Raw genomic sequence first — 17,831 nt, 5'->3', positions numbered from 1 at the left:
TGCTTGTTCCTAGCCTCAGGTATCTTCCCACAGGACACTGGAATGTCATTTCTCAATAGCTGTGTTGCTTAAGACATGATTCAGATACTGGCAGTTTCATTCATTTAATTATTTTGAACACTACAATGTGCCATAGACAATCTTAACTATGGATTCAAAGGTAAGGAAAATCACAAGCCCTGCCCTCAAGGAGTTCATGGTCTAAAGAGCTCAAGAAGCACTGGATTTCAAAACTTTTGGATCAAGCAACACTTTCAGCTTCATACATATGTATTCGAGTACATAGCTCTGACATATTTATGTGTATTTATTCCTAAATTCTATATGTGTACTATCAAACTAATATGTAGTTTTGAAAATGTCAAAGTAGAAATTTTTGAAGAAAGAGAAATAATTATAAATTGAAGCTCTCACTATACATCCAGATGAAAATAAAATTGGATCCATATATTACATCATTTACCAAAAAAATTAATTCCAGGTGTATTAAAAACTCAAACCTTGAAGACTACATATATGACCTAGAAGCAGAGGGAAACCTTGAACAAAACTGGAAACCCAAAAGTCAGACAAGAAAAAAATGGATACATTTGACTTGTTTTAAAAAGCAGCTGGCCAGGCACAGTGGCTCACGCCTGTGATCTCAGCACTTTGGGAGGCCAAGGCGAGTGGATCACTTGAGGTCAGGAGTTCCAGACAAGCCTGGCCAACAATGGCCAAACCCAGTCTCTGCTAAAAATATAAAAATTGGCCAGGTGTGGTGGTGTACGCCTGTAGTCCCAGCTATTCGGGAGGCTGAGGCAGGAGAATCACTTTAACCTGGGTGGCAGAGGCTGCAGTGAGCAGAGATCACACCACTGCACTCTAGCCTGGGCGACAGAGTGAGACTCTGTCTCAAAAAAAAGAAAAACAGCTCTATAGGTCAGGGTCAATCCCAAGAGCTGGTTTATAGAAAAGAATGTCACAATCTCTGGAGGTGATCTTTTAACCTATTTGGATATAGAGGTTTTTTTTTCTGGTCACTATGCGCTGATCTAAGAAGAATTAAACTGTTTCAAGGCTCAGAATAACCAAATATACCCCAGAGTCTATGACTGAATCAAAATAGCTCAACAATTTGTCATTGGGCACCATGGTAAAAACATTCATTCAATTGAGATTTAGATAATAAATGCAGATTAAAATGTTATCTTTTCCCAACAATATGTGCTTTTTTTTTTTCTTCTTCTTCTTCTTTGAGGTGGAGTCTGCTCTGTTGCCCAGGCTGGAGTGCACTGGAGTGCAGTGGCATGATCATGGCTCACTGCAACCTCTGCATTCTGGATTCAAGTGATTCTCCTGCCTCAACCTCCCAAGTAGCTGGGATTACAGGCATGCACCACCACACCTGGCTACTTTTTTATATTTTTAGTAGGGATGGAGTTTCACCATATTGGCCAAGCTGGTCTCAAACTCCTGACCTCAGGTGATCTGCCCACCTCAGCCTCCCAAAGTGCTGGGATTACAGGCGTGAGCCACCTCGCCCAGCCCAATATGTGCTTTTATTACTAATTAAAGGAGCTTTGAAGCCAATAGGCACTGCATGCATCACTGACTCTTTCCTCAGGTGAGATGAAGTTGGCCCACTAACTGGTCTTGACCAGCTCTCCTGTAGCCCAACCTGTCCCAGACACATCTAGCCTCACTGTGTCTCAAAGCACTTCACCGTCCTACCCTGTGATCTTTTACCATCCATTCCTATATTCTAATGCAGAACCTCCTGAAGCTTATTTCAGTGTGTTACATTTTCTCCAGGGAGGCAATTAGAGCTGGGGTGGGGGGGGTGGAAAACACAACTAGAGGAAAAGGGTCTCAACTTCCAGGAAAGATCCTTTGTAAGCTTTGCAGATTATTCAACTTGTCTCAACAAATGGGGCTGTCATTAAGCCTTATGTAAGAAACAGGCTGACACAGACATTGGTCTGTTCCTACTTAACTAACCACTGGATCACAACCACCCAAGCTGACTATATATCCTACATGGTTATTATTTATTGGGCCCTTGAGATAAACCAGGCACTCCCCTGAGCATTTGGCAGATGTTACGTAATCGATCCTCAAGGCTTCTCTTTGAGCTGTCTACTATTGCCACTGTGAAAGGGAAGAAATTGAGACCCTGGAAGGCTGTCTTGCTCAAGACCACACTGCTGGTCATTGGCAGAGGCATATTTCCAACAAGGGTCTGTCTGCCTCTGAAGCCCATATTCTTTCTACTACAGTATACAGCTTCATTGTCTACCAACATTAATGGGAATCTGATATTTTGTTAAATCTCTATGATGAAGGAAGCTCACAATCAGCCTTGGTCACCTCTCTTTTGCCTAATACATCTAACAATGAACAAATCTATTTGTGTAAATAATGACATTTATAATCCTTTAATTTCCTGCTCGGAATTTGGAGGCCCAAAAAAGATAAGGGACTTTTTCAAGGCCATACAGTGAGTAAGAGAGCTCTGTTTCTTTCTCTTCTGTTCAATAAAAACTGCACATGGCAGATGAAGTTTCAGTTGTTCTAGATTCTGCCAGGAAAACTGAGCCCTTAATTTGGGTCAAGACCTCTAGGATCAAATACACTAAAAAGAAAAGTATTCTATTTTATTCTCACATCCCCAAATGGATTGCCCTATAATCTTCCACATTTGTTTCCAAAGCTAGCTATGCAGAACAATCATAATTCTGCTGAATAGACCTGCAGAGGTAGAGGCCTGGGCATACATACTTTTAAACAGCTCCAATGTGAAATTTAAGAGTCACTGATCTTGTGGAGGAAACATAAATTGTGTTAATTATCTAATGTGTCCTTTGTATTTCATTTTATTTATTTAACTTAATTTAATTTTTGAGACAGAGTCTCATCTGTCACCCAGGATGGAGTGCAGTGTTGAGATCAGGGCTCACAGCAGCCTCAACCTCCCTAGGCTCAGGTGATCCTCCCACCTCAGCCTCTTGAGTAGCTGTGACTACAGACACACACACCACCACACCTGGCTACCCTATGTATGTTTTTTCTTTTTTCTTTTCTTTTTTTTTTTTTTTTTTTTTTTTTTTGAGACAGTGTCTTGCACTGTCACCCGGGCTAGAGTGCAATGGTGCGATCTCAGCTCACTGCAACCTCCGCCTCCTGGGTTCAGGCGACTCTCCCGCCTCAGCCTCCCAAGTAGCTGGGATTACAGGTGCCTGCCACCACGCCTGGCTAATTTTTTTTTTGTATTTTTAGCAGAGACAGGGTTTCGCTATGTTGACCAGGCTGGTCTCGAACTCTTGACATCAAGTGATCCACCTGCCTCAGCCTCCCGAAGTGCTGGGATTACAAGTATGAGCCACCGCACCCGTCCCTTATGCATATTTTTTCTAGAGATGAGGTTTCACTGTGTTGCCCAGGACAGTCTTATACTCCTGGGCTCAAGGAATCCTCCCGCCTTGGACTCCCGAAGTTCTGTGATTACAGGTGTGAACCACCACGCCCGTCCTGTATATCACTTCCTAATACATTTCTACAAAAGTTGTCAACACAGTAATAATTTACTAGCTTATAGTTTCTGTGCATCAGGCATCCATGTGCAGCTTAGCTGGGTGCCTCTGGCTCAGATCTCTCAAAAGGCTGCTATCAAGAGGTCAGCTGGGGCTTCAGTCATCTCAAGGGTTGAGTGAGACAGGCTATTTTTCCAAGCTCACCTCACATGGCCATTAGTAGGACTCAGTTTCTCATAGCTGATGGAAGGAGAGCCTCAGTTCCTTGCTGAGTGTTGGTCAGAGGCTTCCCTCAGTTTCTTGCCACATGGGCTTCTCCCTAGGGCAGCTCACATATGACACTGTCTTCCCTCAGAGCAAGTGAAGGAGAGCTAGAAGGAGCAAACAGGATGAAAGCCACAATCTTTTTGTAACCTAACCTAGAAATGACATCCTTTCATTCTTACTGTATTCTATTCATTAGAAGCAAGTTGATGCTCAAGGAGAGGGGGTTACACAAGGGGCATGAATACCAGGCGGCAAGGATCACTGGGGGTCACCTTAGAGGCTATCATAGAGATGTAAGCAAAGAATTAAAAAACAAGGTGGTAATATATTTCCTAGCTCTATCTTGTAAGAGAAGATAAATTCAACAATATCCTGGTCCTGGCATGGTGGCTCACACCTGTAATCCCAGCATTTTGGGACGCCAAGCAAAAGGATCAGTTGAGTCCAGGAGTTTGAGGCCAGCCTAAGCAACACAGCAAGGCCCCATCTCCATAAAAAATAAAATAAAACAATAAATTAAGTGATATCCCAGTAGCAATGAGATCATCCAGTACCTAAATCTTGGTTTCTAAATACCATTCCAGGACTTCTAGGAGAAATGGCTGATTTTAGGGCTGGGTAAGGAAAAATACAAGATAAGCGCAGAGCATCTTATAGTTCCAGAAAAAAGGAGATAATCAAAAAACAAAAGGAACACATGAACCTAGTTAAAAGAACTCCCAATGGCCAAAGCTGAAACAATTGAGTAACAGTATAAAATAAATATACAAGAGTCTATATGTCTATATAAATAAATGATTGAATATAAATATAAATTAATAAATGAGGAAAGACAAATCTTCCTTTCAGAATTTCAAATAAGATTTATCAATTGTCCACTCCAGAAGTTGAAGCTTAATCCTCATTCCATTTGAGTATGAGCAGTATTTAGTGACTTGTTTTCAAAGAAAGAAATATGGAAAGTGGGAAAATACAACTTTATAGTGGAGTAACTAGCAAATATTACCATGTGTCAGCCTCACCAGTAATAAGGTAGAGTGATATCATGTATCCTCTGACATGATGTGATGAGAAGGTCATCTCATCTTGTGATGTTTTCCCCAAACCCTATAACCACAGTCTAATCATGAGAAAAACATCAGACAAACACAAATCGAGGGACATTTTGCAAAATACCTGACCAGACTTCAAAACTGTCATGGTCGTATCAAGGTCATGAAAAACAAGAAAAGACCGAAAAACGGTCACAGGTCAGAGGAGACTAAGGAGGCTTGATGGCTAAATGCAATGTGGCATCTTAGATTAGATCCTGAAACAGAAAAACAACCTTACTAAAACCCAAATGAGGTCTGGAGTTTAGTAAATAGTAATGTACCAATATTTGGCTTTTCAGTTGTTTTGTTTTTTCTTTTTATTTATTTATTTATTTAAAAAAATAGAGATGCGGTCTCGCTTTGTTGCCTAGGCTGGTCTTGAACTCTTGGGCTCAAATGATCCTCCCAGTTTGGCCTCCCAAAGTGTTAGGATTACAGGCGTGAGCCACTACGCCTGGTTGGCTCTTTAGTTTTGTAAGTGTATCATGGTAATGTAAGATGTTAACACTAGGGAAACTGGGGGAGGAGTAGACAGGAACTTTATGTACTCTAACTTTTCTGTAAATCTAAAATAATTCCAAAATAGTTAATTAAAAACAAAAAACAAAGCATCCTGCTGACAGTTTTAGAAACGTGATGACCAGAAGATCTCCCCTAGATTAGCTTCCGGTTTAGTACATTTCAAACTCTCTTTCTCTCTCTCTCTCTTTTTTTTTTTTTTTCTTTTTCTGAGGCAGAGTCTTGCTCTGTCACCTAGACTGGAGTGTAGAGTGCAGTGGCGTGATCTCGGCTCATTGCAACCTCCGCCTCCCGCGTTCAAGCGATTCTCCTGCCCCAGCCTCCCGAGTAGCTGAGGACAGGCACCCACCACTATGCCTGGCTAATTTGTGTGTGTGTGTGTGTGTGTGTGTGTGTGTGTGTGTGTGTGTGTATTTTTAGCAGAGACAGGGTTTTCACCATGTTGGTCAGGCTAGTCTCGAACTTCTGACCTCAAATAATCTCCCCGTTTCGGCCTCCCAAAGGGCTGGAATTATAGGCGTGAGTCACAGCGCCCAGCCCCTCCCCCCACCCTTTTTTTTGAGACAGAGTCTCGCTCGGTCGCCCAGGCTGGAGGGCAGTGGTGCCATCTCCGCTGACTGCAGCCTCTGCCTCCCGGGTTCATGCAATCCTCCTGCCTCAGCCTCCTGAGTAACTGGAGTTACAAGCATGTGCCACCACACTCAGCTTTTTTGTATTTTTGGTGGAGACGGGGTTTCACCATGTTAGCCAGGCTGGTCTCAAACGCCTGACCTCAAGTGATCCACCTGCCTCAGCCTCCCAAATTGCTGGGATTACAGGCATGCACCACCGCGCCTGGCTTCAAACTTTATCCTCCACTAGCCACATACTTCTAGGGCCAGGTGCCAAGGGACACATCCCTGTATCATAGCACTGAGATGGCAGAGCATGTCTTGCTTGAAGCCAGTCCAGCACCAGGAAAGCCAGCAGTAACTTATCACGAAGAGGCCCAAGTTCAATTCAACTCTCTTCCCCCACCCAGATTCCCAAAATGTCCAAGGCCACTCCAGCGTATCTAGCAAGAAAGGAATTATGAAGGAAGGGAAGTTGGAGAGGATGAAAAAAAAAAAAAAGGTCTTAACCAATACCTCTTTGAGGGGTGCTTTAAGACATTTTCCTTTTAATAAATAAGTAGAAAACAACGTATGATCATGTAAACTCAATGCTAAAGTTCCTCTATGGACTTTGGAAAGGGCTAGCGAAAGTTAGCATGCCTGAAACACAAGCTTCATTAGCTTAGCAGTAAATACCCTCCAGAAAGATCTCAGAGGAAGAAATGAGTGCCCTTTGACAGAACAGCCACTGTCGCTCCCACCCTTTCAGCTCCAAAGCTCCTACTCTTGCACCCAGTCTCAGACAAGCACTCACTTCTCTGAGTATTTTCTCAAGTATTCCCTGAGACATTATGGAGGCGCCGAGGCTCCCACCTCAATTCCATTATAACATTTGATCACGTATGTTAAGTTTGTGATTTTGTTTAGTTTGTGTTATCTCCTCGTCATCATGTAGGCTCACTTAGGGCGTGGCTCAAGGCTTTTACCAACCTTTCTGCTGTCACAGTGGTCCCCCAACAAGCCCTTGTTGAGTAAATGAGTTAATGCTCTGGGTGAAGGAGGAAAGCCCTCACTAGGAAGAGACTTGTGTCATCCAGGGCAAGAACATCAGAGATCCAGTGACAGCCCAGCGACCTCCGGGATCAATTGCAATAGGAGGGTAAGAGAGACAGCCAATCAGCAACAGCCATACAGAAATACGGACAGGTTTCCTGCCCTACATAGGAATCTTTCATCAAGCCTACGCACATTACTATACTGCATAAGTTAGCTATAAATGTAATAATCATATTTTCACGACAATTATTGGAAATCCAGAGTGTCCTAGAGTATTCAAATCTTTAGAAAGCACGTTCCCCAAATGAATCGGACTGAACAGACGCTAGAACTGAACACGGTAAAGTAAAATACTTATCCATGAGGCACTTTGTAATCCCCGCACTCCTGTTCTGCCTAAAGAGAAACATTCCTGATGCGAGGTCCGCACAGGCATTATATCTGCCGGGTGGACACAGGTCCCTACAGCGTGCGGTGAAATGGGCTCCACATGTTAGGTTAACAAAGGCTTACGACTCGCAGCCTCTTTCAAGGTAATACACATCTGCGACTACATTCAGAATGTGGGTGTCCCTAAACCCCTAGCGCATGAAGCTGACAAAAGCACTTCCCCGGGCAGGACAGTGAAGGCACAAAGCAAGGTCCGCACAAAAGCACACGCCCCTCGCAGAGCTCCGCGCGTGCGCACACCGACTGTGAAACGCCGCAGCCGGCTTGCGGAGCGGTTGCCGCGCCCTCCGCCGGGTTTCTTGTGCCCGCCTCCGAGCCTGAGGAAACAGCTGATTGATCAGCCTGGCTCAGGCTTGGGGCGGGGATTGGCTGATTGGCAGCAACGCCACGGGACAGCCAAGCTGGAAGCCTGAGGAGCCGGAGCGGGTGCTGGCTGCCGCGCGGCGGAGGTGAGTTGGGTGGGAACTCGGCAAAGCGGTTGGCGACGGGGTAATGAAGTCGGCTGCAGGCCTGACGGCCATGGGATGCCCTGGAATCAGGACAGGAGCTGAAGGAGCTCGGTTCGGGAACGCAGGGAGACCGGCGGGATCCTGGGCCGGTTGGGTGTTTGCCCCGCGGCCGGGAGGCAGAGACTGCCTCGGCTGAGGGCGCGTGGGTCCGGAGCTCCGGAGAAGCCGAGGGAAGTCGGCTGACTTGCCCTGAAGGCTGAGACTCGCCCACCGGCCTATCTACCCCTATGCCTCTTGCCCCCTCCCCCGACCTTCGGTCCATCTTTCGGACCCCCGTTTCCCGCGCCGGCCGCCAGGCGGCGGTCCTGGGGCGACCGCCCTTCGCGGCGGCTCCCTTGGGGGCTGCGCCCTTCCCGGGCTCGGGAGCCCGACTGCGCGGGTGCACTCAGGCCGGCGTCCGAGAGGAGCAGTGCGCTCGGTGGTCTGCCGGAAAGTTTAACCAGCTTCGCGTGGTTGCTGTGTCACTTTTCGCCTCCTAAAACTTACCAGTGTATCTTCTGACCATGACCAGAGTTTGCAGGAAGCCCCAAAGCCGGCCTTTGGGCATTAACAACAACAGCATTTTATTATGGAAATCTTCAAACTGTGAGAAATTGAACAAACGATATAAGGAATTCACTGTACTCATTACCCAGTTTCAGTAATTATCAATACATGGGCAGTCTTGCTCCCCTAATCCGGGTTATTTTGCGTTTTTGAGACAGGGTCTCTGTCACCCAGGCTGAAGTGCAGTGGCGGGATCTCGACCCACTGCAGCCTCCGCCTCCTGGGCCCCAGCGATCCTCACGCCTCAGCCTCCCCGCTAGCTGGGACTACAGGCAGGCATCACCAAGCCCGGCTAACTTCTCCCCCGCCCCCGCCCTTTTGTAGAGCTGGGGTCTCCTTATGTTGCTCAGGCTGTCTTTGAACTCCTGGGCTTAAGCGATCCTCCCTCCTTGGCCTCCCAAAGTGTTGAGATTACAGGCGGGAGTCACCGCACCCGGCTACCCTGGGTTATTTTGAAGCAAATCCCAGACATTATATCATTTCAGTTATTTTACATATTTCTATGCTCTGTCATGATAAATAATCATACGTGTAATAACTTGCTTTCTAGAGGGGTCAAGTAAAATAAGGGACATATTAAAGTGTAGACAGTGCTTATTTAGTTTGTACTACCAGAATTTAGGTAACTGCTACAGTGAGTCTCATTATCTTGCGCTCAGGTTTTCAAAATCGGAGTTACCAGATACTCTAGACAGTAGTGCTCTTGCTGTTGAATAGTAATAATTGTATTGATAATTTCTATTTGTAGAGTTCTTAGTATATATCAAGGACTATGAAGTAGTTTCCACTTACTCATTTAATGTTTACAATAACCCTATGAAGTAGGTATTATTATCCCCGTGTTAGAGTTAGGGGAAAGAAATTTGGAGAGGTCACAATTTTCCTAAAGTCACACTGCTGAAAAAACAGGGGTGGGGGATAGAATTCAGAATGCTAATCTTGGCCTTTGTCATTGCAAAGTTCTTGCTCTTTTAACTGTAACTGAATGTCCTAAGAGTTGTGGAATAAATGGAACTGCTGTAGAAAATTATTTCTGTTAAGCTACAGATCAGTAATGGAAAAAAAAAAGCCTGAAAATTTACACAAATACAAACAATAGTGAGAGAGGTATGTTTGTTCTTTGAAAAGTTAAAGATTATTACAACTAAATTTAATGTCCTGAGAAGACATAGTTCAACAAATACAAGTGCTAAAAATTTTATTCTTGGCCAGGTGCATGGCTCAGCCCAGCACTTTGTGAAGGCCGAGGCGAGAGGACTTCTTGAGACCAGGAGTTTGAGACCAGCCTGGGCAATATAGTGTGACACTGTATTTAAAAAAAAAAAAGTAAAATAAACATTTTATTCTTTAATATGTGACCAGTTAAAGGGAAAAGGAAAATATGCATCAATGAATAGTGTCTACCACTCCTTTAGCACATAGCTTATATTGGATATTAATACTAAATATTTCATTTTGTATCCTTCATCCTCCCAATCTTAAACTACTAAGACAGCATCTTCATCCAAATAGTGTTTGATGAATAAGGAATGAGATAGAAACAGTTGGGCCTCCTCTATTTATTCAAAGGACAGTAGAGAAGGCCTATTAGCTTGGAGTTTAGGAATCCTACTGGATAGGAGTAATTCAGAAGTCCAGAAGTCAGGCAGACTCCTTTGTGAAGGAACTTGAGCGCCACATTTAAAGAGTTTAAACTTAATGAGCAAAGAAGTGACATGATAAAGTCATCTTACAAGAAGATAGATACAGGAAGATAGCTGGTACTGTCAAAGGTGGCTTTACCAGCTATGTGAAAGGATTAGCAGTGGGTTGACCTGATAAACATAAAGGAAATAGACATGGGGAACTGGCAAATTTATCGATATGAGGAAAGAACTAGACAAAGAAAACAGCCTGAAAGAGAGAAAAGAGCATGGTATATAGTAGGATTTTTTTTTGTTTTGTTTTGTTTTTTTGAGATGGAGTTTCACTCTTGTTGCCCAGGCTGCAGTGCAGTGGCGTGATCTCGGCTCACTGCAACCTCTGCCTCCCGGGTTCAAGCGATTCTCCTGCCTCAACCTCCCGAGTAGCTGGGATTACAGGTGTATGCCACCACGCCCAGCTAATTTTGTATTTTTAGTAGAGACAGAGTTTCACCATGTTGGCCAGGCTGGTCTTGAACTCCTGATCTCAGTTATCCACCTGCCTTAGCCTTCCAAAGTGCTGGGATTACAGGTGTGAGCCACCATGCCCGGCCTATAGTAGGTTTTGAAGTGATGATACACTTCATTTTCCATGGGTTTGTTTTCTTGGGCCATCCTGGTGATGAGTTGGTGATGAGTTATTACTGTATCACTGTTTTTTGAAGTGGTAATTACCGCCCAGCTACTGAACTATTCTTTTATATACTTATTAGATACTATTGATAGAAATTACACAATTTAGATAAGCAACAAAAAAAAGACCCTGTAATCCTACCCTTTGAAGATAACCACTGATGATGGAGAAAAGGTGATAACAGTTTTAGTTAACATTTATTTGATTACTGTTCGACATTTTTCACATTTTATTTTCCATCTGTATTTCTACTTGTAAAATGCCTACTCATGTACTATGCCTATTTTTCCATTGGGCTTTTGATCATTTGTTTCTTTATTTGCAAGTACTTTATATTCATTAGGGATATAAATCATTTGTTATATTAAGTTGCAAATAGGTTTCTTAATTACATGGCTCTTCTCAAAATCTTCAGAGTGGCTAGTAAAATGAAAAAGATGACAGCTGGGAGAGCACTCAGGGCTGCTGTTTCAGGGACCAGAACATGCCACCTCTGAAACAATTCCTTCATTTTATGATACTGAAGTTATTGTCAGCCAGTCAATCTGCAAGTCATTTTTAGCAAATAAATTGTTTTGTGTAAATGTTTGATATCATTAAAAAGATTTTTTTTCTGCTCCCACTCCACCGGGAGATATCATTTAACAGATAATTTATACAGCTGGAGTTGACTAGTGTGAGTTGGTTGCGGTTAAAATGTAAACAGTCAGACAAGTTAAACAGGAAAGTTAAATTAAGTCTCCATGATTGAAAAAACATACATTGTAATATACATATTAATATATATAAAGCAGTATAACTAAGATCTTTTTAAACCTTTAAGATATTTTATTTTATTTTATTTTATTTATTTTTTTATTTTTTTTTGAGACGGAGTCTCGCTGTGTCGCCCAGGCTGGAGTACAGTGGCTGGATCTCAGCTCACCGCAAGCCCCACCTCCCGGGTTTACGCCATTCTCCTGCCTCAGCCTCCCGAGTAGCTGGGACTACAGGCGCCCGCCACCTCGCCCAGCTAGTTTTTTGTATTTTTTAGTAGAGACGGGGTTTCACCGTGTTAGCCAGGATGGTCTCGATCTCCTGACCTCGTGATCCGCCCGTCTCGGCCTCCCAAAGTGCTGGGATTACAGGCTTGATCCACCGCGCCCGGCCGATATTTTATTTTTTTTAGAGACAGAGTCTTTCTTACTTTGTTGCCAAATTGGAGTGCGGTGAGGCTATCATAGCTCTAAGATACTTTATTAATTTTTTTCCCCCTCCTCCCTTAGTTACTTTTTGAAATGGATTTCTTACATACTAGTAAATACTGATTTGATATACAGTCGGCCTTCTGGATTCATAGGTTCTGTATCCGCAGATAGAAAATATTTGAAAAAACAATGATAAAGTAACAATATGACAACAAGAAACAATACAAATAAAACAATAGACAACTGTTTCCATTATATTAGGTATTATAAGTAATCTACAGATGACTTCAAGTATATGAGAGGATGTGTATAGGTTATATGGAAATACTATATCATTTTATCTTTTTTTTTTTTTTTGAGATGGAGTTTTTCTCTTGTTTCCCAGGCTGGCGTGCAATGGCACGATCTCGGCTCACGGCAACCTCCACCTCCCAGGTTCAAGTGATTCTCCTGCTTCAGCCTTCCGAGTAGCTGGGATTACAGGAGTCCACCACCATGACCTGCTTATTTTTAATTTTTAGGAGAGACAGGGTTTCACCATGTTGTCCAGGCTGTCTTGAACTCTTGACCTCAGGTGATCCACCACCTGAGCCTCCCAAAGTGCTGGGATTACAGGTGTGAGCCACCGCGCCTGGCCCATTTTATCTTTATTTTTATTTTTGTGGGTACATAGTATGTGTATGTATTTAGGGGGTATGTGAGATATTTTAATACAGGCATATAATGTGTAATAATCACATCAGGGTAAATGGGGTATCCACCTCAAGCATTTTTCCTTTCTTTGTGTTACAAACAATCCAATTATACTTTTAGTTATTTTTTCATGTACAATAAATTATTGTTGACTATTGTCATCCTGTGATGCTATCAAATTCTAGGTCTTATTCATTCTAACTGTATTTTTGTATGCATTAACCATCCCTACTCCACCTCCCCTGCCCACTGTCCTTTGCAGCATCTGATAACCATCCTTCTGGGTTTTTTTTGTTTGTTTTTGAGATGGAGTCTCGCTCTATCACCCAGGCTGGAGTGCAGTGGTGTGATCTGGTCTCACTGCAACCTCTACCTCCTGGGTTCAAGTGATTCTCCTGCCTCAGCCTCCCAAGTAGCTGGGGTTACAGGCACCCACCACCATGCCTGGCTAATTTTTATATTTTTATTAGAGATGGGGTTTCACTATGTTGGCCAGACTGGTCTCGAACTCCCAACCTCAGGTGATCTGCCCGCCTCAGCCTCCCAAACTGCTGGGATTACAGGTGTGAGCCACCGTACCCAGCCTAATTTTTGTATTTTTAGTAGAGACAGGGTTATGCCATGTTGGCCAGACTGCTGGTAACCATCCTTATACTCTTTTTTTTGAGACAGAGTTTCACTCTGCAGTCTCCGCCTCCCGAGTTCAAGCAATTCTCTGCCTCAGCCTCCTGAGTAGCTGAGATTACAGGCACCCACCATCACGCCCAGCTAATTTTTTGAATTTTTAGTAGAGACGAGGTTTCACCATCTTGGCCAGGCTGATCTTGAACGCCTGACCTCGTGATCCACCTTCCTTGGCCTCCCAAAGTGCTGGGATTACAGGTGTGAGCCACTGTGCCTGGCCAACCATCCTTATACTCTTATCTGCATGAGTTAAGTTGTTTTAATTTTTAGGTCCCATAGTGAGTGAGAATATGTGAAGTTTGTCTTTTTCTGCCTGGCTTATTTCACTTAACATAATATCCTCCAGTTCCATTCATGTTATTTTCAAATGACAGGATCCTATTCTTTTTAATGGCTGAATAGTACTCCATTATGCATATGTATCACGTTTTCTTTATCTATTTGTCTGTTGATAGACATTTATTTAGTTGCTTCCAAGTCCTGGCTGTTGTGAATAGCTCTACAACAAACATGGCAGTGCAGATATCGCTTCAATATACTGATTTCCTTTCTTTTGGGTCTATACCTACCAGTGAGATTGATGAGTCATATGGTAGCTCTATTTTTAGTTTTTTGAGGAACCTCCAAACCATTCTCTATAGTGGTTGTGCAAATTTACAATCCCACCAACAGGGTATGAGGATCCCTTTTCTCCATATCCTTGCCAACATTAATTATTGTCTGTCTTTTGAGTATAAGCCATTTTAACTGGTGTGAGATAGTGTCTCATTGTAGTTTTGATTTGCATTTCTCTGATGATGGGAGCACTTTTTTTATATACCTGTTTGCCATTTGTAAGTCTTCTTTTGAGAAATGTCTGTTCAGATCTTTTGGCCATTTTTGAATTAGATTATTCAATTTATTTCCTATTGAATTGTTTGAGCTAATTATGTATTCTGGTTATTAAACCCTTGTCAGATGAATAGTTTGCAAGTATTTTTTTCCATTCTATGGGTTGTCTCTTCACTTTGTTGATTGTTTCCTTTGCTATACAGAAGCTTTTTGACTCGGTGTGATCTCATTTATCCTTTTTTGCTTTGATTGCCTAATACCCCATGTGGGCTGCTATTCAAGAAATCATTGCCCAGACCAATGTCCTGGAGAGTTTCCCCCAATGTTTTCTTGTAGTAGTTTCATAGTTTGAGGTCTTAGATTTAAGTCTTTAATCCATTTTGATTTGATTTTTGTATATGGCAAGAGATGGGTTGTAGTTTCATTCTTCTGTATGTGGATATCCAGTTTTCCCAGCACCATTTTTTGAAGAGACTGTCTTTTCCCCATGTATGTTCTTTGCATCTTTGTTAAAAATGAGTTTACTGTAGACGTATGGATTGATTTCTGGGTTTTCTACTCTGTTTCATTGGTTTATGTGTCTGTTTTTATGCTAGTACCATGCTGTCTTGGTTACTATAGCCCTGTAGTATAATTTGAAGTCCAGTTTTTTTTTCTTTTTGCTCAGGATAGCTTTGGCTATCATGGGTCTTTTGTGGTTCCATATAATTTTTAGGATTATGTTTTCTATTTCTGTGAAGGATGTCATTGATATTTTGTTAGACATTTTGATAGACATTTCATTGAATCTGTAGATTGCTTTGGGTAGTATGAACCTTTTAACAATATTGACTCTTCCAGTTCATGAACATGGAATATTTTTTCCGTGTGTGTGCCCCCTTTAATTTTTTTTTTTTTTTTTTTTTTTTTGAGGCAGGGTTTTGCTCTATCATCCAGGCTGGAGTGCAGCGGCATGATCACAGCTCATGGGCTCAGGCGGCCCTCCTGCCTCAGCCTCCCATGTAGTTGGGAGTACAGATGCGTGCCATCATGCCTGGCTAATTTTTTTTGAGACGAAGTCCCACTCTGTCGCCCAGGCTGGAGTCTGGGGTGCAGTGGTGCTATCTCAGCTTACTCCAACCTCTGCCTCCCAGGTTCAAGCAACTGTTGTACCTTGACTTCCCAAGTAGCTGGAATTACAGGTGTGCACCACCACACCCGGCAAATTTTGTGTTTTTTAGTACAAAAATACAAGCTGGTCTTGAACTCCTGGCCTCAAGTGACCCTCCTGCCTCTGCCTCCGCCTCCCAAAGTGCTGGGATTACAGGTGTGAGCCATCACATCTAGCCCTTAATTTTTCGTTTTTTTTGTAGAGGTGGGTCTCACTTTGTTATCCAGGCTGGTCTCGAACTCCTGAGCTCAAGTGAGCCTCCTGCTTTGGCCTCCCAAGGTGCTGGGATTACAGGCATGAGCCACCACCCTGGCCCTCTTAAATTTCTTTCATCAGTATCTTATAGTTTTCATTGTAGGTATCTTTCACTTTGATTTCACTTTGGTTAATTCCTAGGTATTTAATTTTATTTGTGGCTATTGTAAATGGGATTCATTTTTTGATTTCTTTTTCAGATTGTTCACTGTTGGCATATAGAAATGCTACTGAGTTTTGGATGTTGATTTTGCATCATGCAACTTTACTGAATTTATCAGTTCTAATAGTTTTTTGGTACAGTCTTTAGATTTTTCCAAGTACAAGATTACATCGTCTGTAAACAAGGATAATTTGACTTCTTCCTTTCCTAGTTGGATGTCCTTTATTTCTTTCTCTTGCCTGATTGCTCTAGCTAGGACTTGTTACTATGCCATTTTATATAAGGCACTTGAGTATCTATAGATTTTGGTATCCACAGGGTTCCTGGAACCAATCCCCTGTGGATACTGAAGGACAGTTGTATAATGTGTACTGGCAGGAGGGTAAACTGCTTTCCTAAAGAGATGATTTTAGGTGGAACAAGAATCAACTTTGTATTTATTTTAGTCAGGATATCCTTTTCTGTCTGTTTTGGCTCAGATAGGGAGTACAATGTATAGTTAAGTACTTTAAAGTATATCCTGGAACAAACTTTGATTGCTTAAATATTATTGCTTGGCAAGAGGCTAAGTTTATTTAATTTTTTAAAAATGAGTTTATTTAAGACTGGGCACGGTGGCACATGCCTGTAATCCCAGCACTTTGGGAGGCCAACGTAGGTGGATCACCTCAATCACCAGGCAGTTCGAGACCAGCCTGACCAGCGTGGTGAAACCCTGTCTCTACTAAAAATACAAAAATTAGCTGGGTATGGTAGTCTGCACCTGTAATCCTAGCTACTCGGGAGGCTGAGGCTCAAGAATCACTTGACCCCAGGACGTAGAGGTTGCAGTTAGCTGTTATCGTGCCACTGCACTCCAGTCTGGGCAACAGAGCAAGGCTCTGTCTCAAAAAAAAAAAAAAAAAGAAAGAAAGAAAGAAAGAAAAAAAGAGTTTAATTTAAATTAAAACATTAAGAGCATCCAGATATGACAAAACTCATAAAGCAAGTATGAAGGTCTGAGAAATATTAGTATAGCCTGTAAGGGTTCCCAAAGTTTATATATTGCTAACGTTTATTATTTACTTAGATTGTCCAAATTAGAATAATTTTTATGTTTTTACTTTTTAGATTTCAGTTATTTAGAAAATGTTACTGGTCTTGAAAAATTACAAAAGTTACCTGGGTATGGTGGCTCACGCCTGTAATCCCAGCAATTTGGGGGACTAAGGTGGGAGAATCACTTGAAGCCAGGAGTTTGAGACCAGCCTGGGCAACATAGTGAGACCCCATCTCTACCAAAAATTATAAAAGCCGGATGTGATGATATGCCTATAGTCCTAGCTACTTGGGAGGCTGAAGCAGGAGGATCACTTGAGCGTGGTAGCTTAGGGCTGCAGTGAACTCTGATGGTGCCATTGCACTCCAGCCTGAGTGACAGAATGAGACCTTGTCTCTAAAAAAACAAACAAACAAACAAAAGTGGTACATATATCCTACTGGGAAAAAAACAACAACATACAAACAATACAGGAGTGCATAAGCGTATAATAAAAGTGGAGGGTCTCACCACCAAGCCCTCAGATACAGTAAGTGTTAAGTTTTGGTATGTTTTCAAATTTTTCATCTATTTCACCACTGTTTCTGTTGCTTTATTGGTTTTTAGTTATTTTTAATGGAATTACATATACGTGTTTGTAACTTTTTTCATTCAGCATTTTATTATGAAAATTGTTTCGTGTACAGCTCTATCTTTGTTGTTTTAATGGCTATAAGCTTAGAATGGGCATATTTAATTTATTGAATTTATTTTAACCATTTCCCTGTTGATGGTCATTTAGATTGCCTTTGGATTTTCTCTTTCACCATAATGTTTCAGTAAATACCCTTACCAGCTTTCAAAAACTAAACATCTTTCTCCTTGAAGAAAGGCATAATTTACTGAGTTCTTCCAGTAAAACAGTTTTTTTGTGTGTCGTGTTGTGTTTTGAGACAGTTTCACTCTGTCACCCAGAGTGGAGTACAGT

General features: G+C 42.3%; 1 protein-coding gene across 12 annotated transcripts in view; it reads left to right on the top strand.

Moving 5' to 3' along the window:
* The first annotated feature begins 6,988 nt into the window (after nucleotides 1-6,988).
* LOC105482197 (mitochondrial fission regulator 1) overlaps nucleotides 6,989-17,831 on the top strand; it is a 172,684-nt gene continuing 161,841 nt past the window's right edge. For 8 of the 12 annotated variants that reach the window (XM_071068167.1, XM_071068169.1, XM_071068166.1 and 5 more), the window contains exon 1: nucleotides 6,989-7,144. The gene's annotated coding sequence lies outside the window, so the exon portion shown is untranslated. The other 4 variants (XM_011742204.3, XM_071068170.1, XM_011742209.2 and 1 more) reach the window with 4 other exon arrangements.

This window comes from Macaca nemestrina, chromosome 8, assembly GCF_043159975.1.
Source record: "Macaca nemestrina isolate mMacNem1 chromosome 8, mMacNem.hap1, whole genome shotgun sequence".
Classification (NCBI taxonomy): domain Eukaryota; kingdom Metazoa; phylum Chordata; class Mammalia; order Primates; family Cercopithecidae; genus Macaca; species Macaca nemestrina.
Note: the sequence above shows the minus strand (reverse complement) of the source record. Positions and strands in the feature narration are given on the sequence as shown.